The following is a 12927-nucleotide window of genomic DNA, read 5'->3' as shown; positions in this document are numbered from 1 at the left end:
AACACCACTAGATATGGTCCAACTTCCCCTCACCCCAAGTCCCCAGTGTGATAGCAAAGCCCCCAGGTAGGTGGTTTGGCAGAGTCCCCCAAACCAACAGTTGTCAGCCCAAACATGTGGCTCCTAGGTAGAAGATCCATTTTTCATCCAAGGATCCCCCTGGAGCCCTAATATCCATCTAGCAATCCCTCCTTCCCTGGCCTTAATCCTCTCATCACCCTTTCCCAGAGCTCCCGGTTCATGTTGGAGGTTCATCTCCAGCTCCCTCCCCAGGTGCCCTTATTAGATGTCCAGCCCACTCAGTATAGTGAAACACCTACCCACCCTTTCTGGGGGCACTGAGAGTGTGCTGGCTGCAACAACGCCCAATGGCCTGGAGCACATCTTTGTGTATAAAAGCTCAGGTTCAATCCCACAGGGTCCCCAAGCACTGCCAAGGGTGATCCCCTGAGCACTGAGCCAGGAGTAGTCCCCAAGCACTGTCAGATGTAGCACAAAAATCCAAAAATGAACTCAAATCATAAAATGTGCTGCAGGCTCTGCTGGCCTGATTTCATTTTTCAAAGGTCCATTTCATATTTAGAGCAGAGTGGAGTTATCACAGAAGCTCCATTCTGACAATGCAGAAAAGGAGTTGTCGGGCAGGAGGGTCCTGGCTGACAAACATGGCCCAGAACCAGCTGAACAAAGAAGCTGGGGGTGGGGGAGGCAGGCACTGGATTCTGAAGAAAGCAAAGAATATGGCTCCAAGAGAGGACACTGAAGGAAGTTCAGAGAAAGGGTGGGTCCTAGGAGACTAAGACAGTTTTCTGCTAAGAGACCAGCTCTGAGTCAGCTTGGCCTTTGAACCTTCTGGTGGCAAATCGTGCCAGAAATCTGCACACTGAACAGAGACCTCAAGCTCAAGAACCATAAAAGGACTGAGGGCAAGCCAAGCCCATTTGTTACTCTCTGCCCTCCGTAAAAGGAGGGTTCTAGGCCTTGGTCTTCCCCACAGTCACTGAGAGAATGTAGCTAAGGGTGGATTATGGAGACTTCCTGCCCTGCTGGTTTGTTGCACAACTACAGAGAGCCATGCACGTCTCTCGGCCAAGTCATGGAGGGCCAGAAATGCACACTTAATTCCTTCAATAACAGGTTCCAAACAGGCACTATCCCAGAAGGTAAAGGAGGTTGTTTTAATCTCTATTCAGTTATTCCGCATGCCAACAGCTTGAGGCAGTCTGCCCAGCTGCTCAGATAGACAAAGTAAGTGCCTTCCATCAGAGACTGATGATCTGTCAGAACAAACAGAAAAACAATATGGAATAAAGGCCACTCGGAGCCAACTCAGTCAATGGCCATGGGCAACTATATGAAGACCAAGGTAAAAAAGAAGTAAAAGGACTTACCTCGTCAACAGACACAGGCAGAATGACACGACTACAAGAGAAGAAAAACAGTATCAACTTTAAAACCTGTCCTTAAAACAGCATCTCAAAATAGTGTTTAACATTTTGTTGTGAATGACACTATATTCACTGTCAAAATCCAGCAGAGAATGAGCCCCTCAATGTTTTAAAGCTTGGATCTTCTGTGGCCCTCTGGCATCCAATTTGGAACCCTGTGACAGTGCAAACCATTCCTTACACCAGCTACTTCCCAGGTCTCACACTGGATTCTTCTTCTCCCACAACTAATACCCAGAACTAATAGTTTCCTCAAGAAAACTATGGAGCTAGAGTGATAATACAAAGGTTAAATAAAGCATCTGCCTTGCATGCAGTCAAAACCAGAGTTTGATGCCTGGTAACCCATATAGTCCCCAAAGCCCTTCTGGGAGTAGCCCCTGAGCACCATCAGTGTGGCCCCAAAACAAACAAAACCTATATATATGGTATAGGTATATATATATATAGGTATATATATATATGGTATAGGGCCAGAGAGATAGCGTAGCGATAGGGCATTTGCCTTACATGCGGCTGGTCCGGGAGGGACCCATTTCTCCTTTCGATTCCCAGCATCCATAAGGTCCCTCAGCCTGCCAAGGGTGATTTCTTTCTTTTTTTCCTTCCTTCCTTCCTTCCTTCCTTCCTTCAGTCCTTCCGTCCTTCCGTCCTTCCTTCCTTCCTTCCGTCCTGCCGCCCTCCCTCCCTCCCTCCCTCTCTCTCTCTCTCTCTCTCTCTCTCTCTCTCTCTCTCTCTTTCTTTCTTTCTTTCTTTTTTTCTTTCTTTCCTGGCTTGAGGGACCATATGGGATGCCGGAGCATCGAACCACGGTCTTAGGCTAGCACATGCAAAGCAGACACATTACCGCTTGCACCACCGCTCCACCCCCAAGGAGCGATTTCTGAGCCCATAGCCAGGAGTAACCCCTGAGCGTCACTGAGTGTGGCCCCAAAATTCAAAATAAATAAATAAATAAATAAAATAAAATAAAATAAAAATAAAAAAGCAAACAAACCTATGGTACATCAGTACAGTGAAACGCATTGCACACAGCGGACCCAGTTTCAATTCCTGGCACACCCATGCATGCCAGGAGTGATCCTGAAGTACAGAGCCAAGAGCAAACACTGAGCGCACACACACACACACAAACACAACCACAACATGGTAGGGTGCTTATCTTGTATACAGTCAATCAGGTTTGATCCTCAGCACCCTATATGTTCCCCTAAGACTTGCCAGGAGTGATCCCTGAGCAGAGGGACAGGAATAAGCCCTGAGCACCACTGGCACAAAACTACACTTAAAAAAAAAAAAAAAAAAACATACCACCTTTCCAATGAGTTTCATAACATAGGCCCACACGGGAAGACAATCTCTACAGATGCTGAACCCAGAATGGAGTTTGGACTCAGAATCAGTGCAGGGGGGATTTTTATCTGTGGACACAACATCACAAGGACAGCCTTTCTGAAGGTGAAAGAAAGACTAGGAAGGAGTCGAGCTCCTAGAAGGATGAATCACCATGCAGGCAAACACTAGCAAACTGTTCTGGGTAGGAAATGACACATAGCCACTACCACAGAAACATTCAACCTAGATCCTGACCCCAAGAAGCAGTCTAGAAGCTCCCTAACTGGGGCACGAGGAATAGTAAAAAGGGTTAAGGCGTTTGCTTTAAATTATGCCAACCTTGATTCAAATACCAGGCAACACATACGGTCCACCAAGCACCACCAGAGTGTAGCCCTGAGCAGAGTCAGGAATAAGACTTGGGCTGGAGCAATAGCACAGCTATAGGGCATTTGCCTTGTACTCAGCCTACCCAGGATGGACCAGGATTCAATCCCCAGCAACCCATATGGTCCCCAAGGCTGCCAGGAGCGATTTCTAGTGCAGAGCCAGGAAGTAACCCATGAGTGCTGCTGGGTGTGACTCAAAAACCAAAACCAAAACCAAAAAAAAAAAAAAAAAAAAGATTAAGTCCTAAGCAACTCATGGTATAGGTCAATGCTCTGGTCTTCTGCAAACAAAAACACCCCAACCCGTCACTTTTTCTTCTTTTTTGCTTTTGGGCCACACCAGGTAATGCTCAGGGCTTATTCCTGTTCTGTGCTCAGGAATCACTCACTCCTGGTGGTGCTTAGCAGGGTGGGGTACTAATGGGATTATGGGAATCAAACACAGGTTGGTTGTATCAAGGCAAAAAACCTTAACTGCAACCATCCCCCACCTTCATTTCAAAGACCACTGACTATTGACAGTATCTCCAAAGATGTCTAGATAGTTTGCATCCCTAACCGAGCAAGAGCCAAACCCTTGCTCAAGGCTCCAAGCCTGGGGGCTGGAGAGATAGCATAAAGTAGGGTGTTTGCCTTACTTGCAGCCCACCCAGTCCAGGTCAACAGGGTCATTCCGAATCCCATTTGGTCTCCCTGCCTGCCAGGGGCAATTTCTGAGTGCAGGGTCAGGAGTAACCCCAGAGCACTGCTGAGTGTGGCCCAAAAAACAATCAATCAATCAATTTTCTTTTTTTAAAAAAAAGGATACAAGGGGCCGAAGATATAACAAGGAGGTAAGGAGTTTGCCTTGCATGCAGAAGGATGGTGGTTCGAATCCCCGCATCCCATATGGTCCCCCGAGCCTGCCAGGAGCAATTTCTGGTAGAGCCAAGAGTAACCCCTGAGCGCTGCCGGGTGTGACCCAAAAACAAACAAACAACAACAACAAAAATAAAAGCCCAAAAGCTGAGATAAAGACAGTAGAGTACACGCAAATCTACCAGCTTCTACTTGGCAACTAAGTTCCTAGACCCCAGTTTAGCACCCATCGAAGAACCTCCTGCTCATTACCTCTTCTCATTATCTTTTCCTTGCTCCAGACCAGCAAACAGTCCATTCACTCCTTTCTATTCCAGCAAGGTCCCCCATGTATCAAGCAGCACAAGGAGGGTTCTGAGAAATACCCACTAAAGGGAAGCCGCCAAGCAGAAAGAGAAAAAAACAAAATGGGCTCCAAGTATTTACTGCCTGCTAACTCCCCTCCTCCAAAACGACTCAAATAACGGAAATCCTGCAGGTTATTGGATGCTGTCATCAATGCTCTCCTGCCATCAGAGAAAGCCAACAGTGCAAAAAATACTTCCAACTTGGAGGCCAAAATTTCTGCACCCTCAAAAGAGACTTCCTCGAAAACAATAGGCCCTTTATCTTCAAGAGCAGCAGTGAAAAATAAATAATAATAATAATCACATCTAAGAATTTTCAGAAATCAAGAACACTGTGAGAGGAAATGTTAGAAAAACCAACAGTAAGAACCTGGGTGTGCACCGGTTCTCTCCACAAAAGAGCTGGGGATGTCAGCCAGTTGCTGACAGGATGCTCAGAGGCTGCTGACCTTCCAGTTGCACACCCAGCTGGTTCCTTGGGAGCCAAAACACTCCAGCAGTGACAAGAGAGGGCCACGGAGACAGTGCTGGGCCAAGACTGGAACTGGGCTCACCTTAACTGTGACCTTCAGTTACATACTCCTCAGACTGCAGCGTTGCAGCCACAGCCCAGTGCCTCAGAGGTGCCTCCTCGCCCCCCACCCAGGGAAGCACAGGTTGTTAGGAAAGGGGTGCAAAAGTCAGGCTGACTCTGAGCCCCACACCAATGATAGAAACCCTGCAGACTTCAAGAGGAGAACAAAGAACAGGAAGGGAGGCACTCGCTTCAAAACTCACTCAGATCTCTTCTCAAGGTCCCTTTCCATCCCTGCCTGACCTTCCTCAAAAATTAGATTCTGACCGTCTAGGATGCATCTTGGAGTGGAACAAGGATGTGGAGAATGGTGAAGCATGTCATCTGCATACCCAAGATGAAAGCTGTAAATGCAGCATGCTCTCCTCCCGTGAACATCCCAAGCATCCTCCTCACTACAGAGTCCTGAGCTCTGGATTAACATTAGACTGGATGGCCAGAAATAGAGGTGGAGGTACCTCAAAATATGCTCAAAAGATGAGGTGTCAAGCTGGGTTGACACTTGGGTTACTGCTCCCTTTGTTAGCCAAAGTGTCACATTATGTCCTAAATGTCCTAGAACCCTCTAGGGAGTGAGCTGAAGAGAAGGGCGGCATCCCTGCACAACCTAGTCAGCACACACACTGGCCTGGGTACCAGGCAAGTCCCACTAGTTGCTCCCTCCTCAGAGGGGTCCCACTTTCAGAGCACTGCACTGCTAGCCCAGCACTGCCTACCTGAAGCCCCAGTCCTTCCACACATACACACACCCGACCAGGGAAGCGCAGATCCACTGTAAACGCAGCAGCTAGGGATGAATCACTCCTCTCCTAGCTGGAGAGCGAGTACAGCAGGTGACAGGGAGCTAGTCTTGCATACAGCCCGCCAGGTTCGATCCCCAGCGCCCCAAGTGGTTCTCCAAAGCCTGCCAGGAGTCAGCCCTGAGCACGGCCAAGAACGCAACCCTCTTCCCCCACACTTCTCCCCAAATATTATTCCTCTCTGCTTATGGGGAAGGGGCACAAAAGCCCAAGGAGTTTACCAGGATGTTTCCAGGCACTTCAAAGAGTCCTTAATCTAAGGCCACATTCTAGTGGCCCAAACATCCCCACCTGCTCTCTCAGGAGCCCAAGTCCACCCGAAGTTTCCCCAACCTGGTCCTCTCCCCAACACCTCTCCGTCTTCCTTCAGCTTTCTCCTCAATGAATGGCTGAATGAAACCGCCTTCAATTCGACCCGACTCGTTACCCCCAGCCAGAAAACACACTGGAGAGGCCCCACTGTCTGGCCACCCCCAATCCATCCGAGGCCATATCCCCCCAACAGTCCCTTCCAGGCTGGCCCGGGCCTCCTCCCATCCTGGCCTCGTCAGCCCACCCACTCTTCCCGGAGTCCGGCCCAGCCAGCCAGCCAGCCAGTCAGTCCCCAGCGATGGCCCGGAGCCGTCTCCCTGCGCCCTGGGCCCTCTCTCCCGACCCTTCCCCGGCACCCCGGCTGCAGCCTCGCGTGCGGTCAGCGCCTCTCCCCGGGTCCCGCAGCCACCGCGGCCCGGCGTGTCCTTGTCGGGCGGCTCGGCCCGTCCGCCCCTCGCGAGGCCCTTCCCCGCCGCAGGTGCCGTCCGCCGGGCCTCGGGCGGCCCTCATCCCCAGCCCCAGCCCCGTTCCCGGCCGCCGGCCCCCCGCGCTCGCAGCCCCGCGCCCCCGATGGCCGTGCCCGCCTCGCCGCGCGGCCCGGGGACACTCACTACTCCTTGAGCAGCACCATGTCGCCGCGCGGCCCGCCCGCTGCCCGGCGGCCGCTGTCCCCGCGGCGTGGCTCGCTCGGCCCGGCCCGGCCCGGCCCGGACGCCCGTGCGCCCTGGTTCGCGCTCCCCGCTCCGGCCTCTCTGTCTGCCGTCCCGTCCCGTGCCGCCGCCGCCGCCGCCGCCCGGAGCTCTCGGGTTCCGCAGCGAGGCGAGGCGCGGAGAGGCGAGGCGGGGGCGGGGCGGGGCGTCTCTGCAGCAACCGGAGCGTCACACGCCGCCAGCGCAGCGCGCTGACCTCACCGGCCGGGCGGCGGGGCCTGCGCGGGACGGAGGGAGGCCGGCTGGACCGATGCTCCTGGGCCAGCCAGCCAGCCAGCCAGCGGGTGGGCTGGGGTGCGGTGCGGTGGGGTGGGCCGCCGGGAGAAAAGTGAAACGATGATTCTCAAAGAGCTCTTCCCAGCGTGGTCTCACTATTGGAAAAGGACTCGGACTGCCCTCGCGGATGGGGGAGAAGGAGGAAGCGGTGGAGTTGACTTCTCAAGTGGACTTGGCTTGCTCAAGCCAAGGGAGACACATGTACAGGGCATAAGGTGCTTGCTATGCCTAACTCTGAATCCCAGATTCAGTCCCCTACCTGGGATAGTATCTGCCTGGAAGGGACCCTTGAATAAGCCCCGAGCAGCAAGGATGTGGAAGCACCATCACTTCCACCAGGATTTTATATTTTATATATAAAATGATACATGTAGGGCCCGGAGAGATAGCACAGCGGCGTTTGCCTTGCAAGCAGCCGATCCAGGACCAAAGGTGGTTGGTTCGAATCCCGGTGTCCCATAGGGTCCCCCGTGCGTGCCAGGAGCTATTTCTGAGCAGACAGCCAGGAGTAACCCCTGAGCACCGCCGGGTGTGGCCCAAAACCAAAACAAAACAAAAAAGATACATGTATATGTATGCGATGCTAAAAAGCCGGGCCATGTGCAGAGCAAATGCCTTATATCACTCTGGCCCCTACTTTGTTCGTTTGTTCATTTGGGGGCTACACCTGGCCCCGCTCAGGGCCTCCATCTGTGCTCAGAAATCACTCTTGAGGGGGCCTGTGCTCAGCCGTAAGGCGTTTGACTTGCACGCTGCCAACCCGGGACAGACCCAAGTTTTTTTGTTTTTGTTTTTTTGGTTTGTTTTTTTTTTGGTTTTTGGGTCACACCCGGCGGTGCTCAGGGGTTACTCCTGGCTGTCTGCTCAGAAATAGCTCCTGGCAGGAACGGGGAACCCTATGGGACACCGGGATTCGAGCCAACCACCTTAGGTTCTGGATCGGGTGCTTGCAAGGCAAGCACCGCTGTGCTATCTCTACGGGCCCAGACCCAGGTTTGATATCTAGTATCTCATATGGTCTCCCAAGCCGGCCAGGAGCAATTTCTGAGCACAGAGCCAGGAGTAACCCCTGAGCACAGCAGGATGTGGCCTCCTAAAAACAAAGAAAAAAAGAAATCACAGGGACCAGCATGGTGGCACTAAAAGTAAGGTGCCTGCCTTGCCTGCGCTAGCCTAGGATGGACCTCGGTTTGATCCCCCAAGCCAGGAGCGACCCCTGAGCATCCCATATGATCCCCCAAGCCAGGAGCGACTTCGGAGCGCATAGCCAGGAGTAACCCCTGAGCATCACCAGGTGTGGCCCAAAAACCAAAAACCAAAAAAAAAAAAAAAAAGAAAGAAAGAAATCACTCTTGGCAGGTTTGGGGATGCTAGAAATGGAACAATGAACAATGGAATCCTGGTCTGCACAGGGTAAATGCCTTATCCACTGTGATCTCTCATCTCTCAGGCCTTTTTTTTTTGGGGGGGGGGGGAGTCTTGCCCCTAATTTTGGTCACTGGCGGTGATCAGGGGTCCATATGAAATGGCAAAGATCAATCTGAACTGTGTCAGCAGCACACCAGGCATGCACCCTACCAGTATGTTATCTCTCTGGCCCTCTAGCAAGACTCAGTATAATCATTTCATTCAATGCACATTGCTAGGTGGCTGCTTTGTACTCAAATCTGTGAGTTTACTAAGAAGTGAACAGGAAGATAAGCTCTAGCCCTCGGGGACTCTAGGTCGTGTGTGTGTGTGTGTGTGTGTGTGTGTGTGTGTGTGTGTGTGTGTGTGTGTGTGTGTGATGATTGTGGGATTAAACTGAAAAAGGTCAACAACAGCATCTAAGAAAAAGATTCTAAACTGAGTCATGCAGGCACTGGCCTCAGAGGTATTAATCATGAAAATACAAAGGGAAGAGGTCAGTGAAGAGCTTACAGAGAGAAGGGACTAGAGCAAAGTTGGGGGGGCTGAGGGGCTTTAGAGATTTTTTTTGTTTGTTTGTTTTTGGGTCACACTTGGTAATGCTCAGGGGTTACTCCTGGCTCTGTGCTCAGAAATCGCTCCTGGTAGGCATGGGGGAGCATATGGATTGCTGGGATTTGAACCACTGTCCTTCTGCTATCTCTTCGACCCAAGGGATTTTTTTTTAGCTTTATTTATTTATTTATTTATTTATTTATTTATTTACTGATTGATTGGTTTTTAGGCCACCACCCAGTGGTGCTCAGGGATCACTCCTGGCTTCTGCACTCAGAAATTGCCCATGTGCCGGAGAGATAGCATGGAGGTAAAGCATTTGCCTTGCATGCAGAAGGATGGTGGTTCCAATCCCGGCATCCTATATGGTACCCCGAGCCTGCCAGGAGCAATTTCTGAGTATAGAACTAGGAGTAACCTCTGAGCGCTACTGGGTGTGACCCAAAACGCCCCCCCCCCAAAAAAAGAGGAAAGAAATTGCCCATGGCAGGCTGGGGGACCATATGGGATGCCTGGAACTGGGTCCCTTCCAGGTCAGCAGCATGCAAGGTAAATGCTTTATCACAGTGCTATCTCTCCGGCCCCTTCCAGGGATGGGCTTTTGAGATCAGATCAATTCTGCAGTTTCTGGAGGTGAACATAAGATTCTTGGACTCCATCCTAACATGGGAGAAGGGGAATTGAAGTGTTTATAAAGGCTAAGCGTTTGGGGTTGCGGGTGTAAGTGATAGTTTAATAGAGCACCTACTTTGCACTTGATCAACTCAGATCCGATCCCCAGTATTCCATATATTCCCCAAGCCCACTAGGAGAAATTCCCTAGATGCACAGGAGTAATCCTTGAGTATCACCGGGTGTGGCCAAAATTTTTTTTGAGGGGTCACACCTGGTGTCACTCAGGGGTTACTCCTAGCTCTATGCTCAGAACTTGCCCCTTGCAGGCTGAGTGGACCATGCTGAGAATTGAATCACAGTCCGTCCTGAGTTGACTGCATGCAAGGCAAACACCCTACTGCTGTGCTATCTCTCCGGCACCTAGCCAAACTTTTTAAAAAGGAATTTGGTGTGTGTGTGTGTGTGTGTGTGTGTGTGTGTGTGTGTGTGTGTGTGTGTGTTTCATGGTGCCAGGTATCACACTCAGGGCCTCATATACAATGAAAGTGCTGTTATCTTTTTTTTTTTTTTTGTGGTTTTTGGGTCACACCCGGCAGTGCTCAGGGGTTACTCCTGGCTCCATGCTCAGAAATTGCTCCTGGCAGGCACGGGGACCATATGGGACGCCGGGATTCGAACCGATGACCTTCTTTCTGCATGAAAGGCAAACGCCTTACTTCCATGCTATCTCTCCGGCCCCTGTGCTGTTATCTTTTTTTTTGGGGGGGGGCACACCCATATTCAGGAGTTACTCCTAGCTCTGCACTCAGAAACCGCTCCTGGCAGGCTCTGAGGACCATATGGGATGCCGGGAATCGAACCCAGGTTCATCCTGAATTGGCTGTGTGCAAGGCAAATGCCCTGTTCCTGTGCTATATCTCCAGCCCGTGATACAGAATTCTAATCTGAGAAGTCTGAGGAAAGCCAACAGTTTTTGCTGACTCAATCTGTCTATTGCCAAAAAGGGCCAAGGCTCAACTGTAATTCACAAAGTGCTCTTATAGACCAGTTATAGGTTACATGTTTTTTTTTTTTTTTTTTTTTTAGGTTACATGTTTCTAAGGGAAACATTTTTATATCAATATGTACAATATGCTAACAAAATAGTAACATATACAATAATGATACAATAAGTAATTAATATAATTTGCTTTATGTTTCATGCAGTCTAAGTGTTTCTGTGACCCAGTTTTTGTTCAGCAACTTGATCAGCCTTGCTCCCTTGCTCTGTTCTTGTGGTTACTTTGTAATTTATGACTCATTCATCTTTTTGTTTGTTTGTTTGTCTTGGGGCCATATTCAACAGTGCTCAGGGACTGGAGATTAGTCCTGTCAGAACTTGGGGGACCATATCAGGTGCCAGTAATGGGTCAGTAATGTTTCAGACAAATGCCTTACCTGCTATACTATCTCTTCAGCCACATATAACCTACTCATCTTCGCCCAGCTCCTAGAATGGGTCACGCAGAGGTCCTGCCTCTTATTTTCCTGTTTCAAATTCTGACTGCTGAGCAAAGCTGGAGACCAGAAAGGTTCTGCAGAAGCTGAGATAGAGATGGGCCATGTCTAGATTGGTGGCTAGAAGTGAGGGAAGGAATGGATTCAATAGCAACATAAATAGGGAAAATAAAATCAGCAAAAGAAATTTGGGTTTTTTTGGTTTGTTTGGTTTGATTTGGTTTAGTTTTTTAGGCCACACCTGGTGACGTTCAGGGGTTATTCCTAGCTATGTGCTCAGAACTCGCTCCTGGCTTGGGGGACCATATGGGATGCTGGGGGATCGAACCTCGGTCCGTCCTAGGCTAGCGCCACCACGCCGGCCCCTGGTTTAGTTCTTGAGCCATACCCAGAAGCACATAGGAGCTGCTCCCAGCTCAGTGCTCAAGTGGTAGACATCTCTCCTGGTGATGATTGGGGGCCTAGGCAAAGCCTGTCCTACAATCTTGAGCTTTCTTTTTTGTTGTTGCTGTTTTGTTTGGGGGCCATACCTGGTAGCGCTCAGAGGATACTGAGGCTCTGTACTCAGAAATTACTCCTGGCAGGCTCATTGTACCTTATAGGATGTAAGGGATCAAACCGGGATTGACCACATGCAAGGCAAACTCCCTCCTCCTTGTGCTATCACTCCAGCCCCTAAGCTTTCTTTTTGGCTCTTCAGGTCTTGTTAAGTAGATGACTAAGAAAAAGGGAGGAGGGAAGAAATCAGCTAGTCTTCTGGCCTGGGAGCCTGTGAGGACAGTCCTGCCCACAGGAGAACACAGGAAAGCAAATTTGCTCTGGGAGAAACTGATTCAATGTGAGCTCAGAGCACCCTAGGGATGGTGAGTAGGTTGCCCAAGAAAGAGGCTGGAGGGGTCAAGGAGAGGTACAGAGAGCTGGAGCAAATACAAGGCCCTAGGACATTGCATAGCCCCCCAACCAGATCACTCTAGAAAATGCCTAAGCACTGCTAGGCATCACCCTGGTGGTCTCCAACACTACTAAGCATCCTTACACCTTCTCTGAGCCGTGAACATCTGGCTACACAGATGGTGTAAAATATCACTGGAATTTCCCACTACCCCCCAAAAATACATAGACTTGGGAAGAGAGGGTGGAGCAGGGTGGCCACATTGCATTCAGTATGATTGGTCCTAGGACAACGCAGATATTTACACCTATTGGTCATTCATTCATAAAATTCCAGGATGGAAGCATGAATTACCCTGGAAATACAGTCTAGTTCTCTCTGATCTTTTCCCCTTCACCCATGGGGAGGTTGTTTGGGGCCACACCTTACTGTGCTTAGTGAGTACTCCTGGCTCCATGCTTAGGAATAACACTGATGGTGCTCATATGTGGTGCTGGGGAATTGAACTGAGGATGCAGGCAAGTGCCTTAATTCCTGCCCTATCTCTCTGGTTTCTTTTTTTTAAATTTTTTTGGTTTTTGGGTCACAACCTGCAGTGCTCAGGGGTTACTCCTGGCTCTAGGCTCAGAAATCACTCCTGGCAGGCTCAGGGGACCATATGGGATGCCGGGATTTGTTTTTTTTTTTGTTTTGTTTTTTTGGTTTTTGGGTCACACACAGCACTGCTCAGGGGTTATTCCTGGCTCCATGCTCAGAAATTGCTCCTGGCAGGCACGGGGGACCATATGGGACGCCAGGATTCGAACTGATGACCTCCTGCATGAAAGGCAAACGCCTTACCTCCATGCTATCTCTCCGGCCCCCGGATGCCGGGATTTGAACCACTGTCCTTCTGCATGCAAGGCAAACACC

The sequence above is a fragment of the Suncus etruscus genome, chromosome 1 (assembly GCF_024139225.1).
Source record: "Suncus etruscus isolate mSunEtr1 chromosome 1, mSunEtr1.pri.cur, whole genome shotgun sequence".
In the NCBI taxonomy this organism is placed as follows: Eukaryota; Metazoa; Chordata; class Mammalia; order Eulipotyphla; family Soricidae; genus Suncus; species Suncus etruscus.
This window is presented reverse-complemented; position numbering follows the sequence as displayed.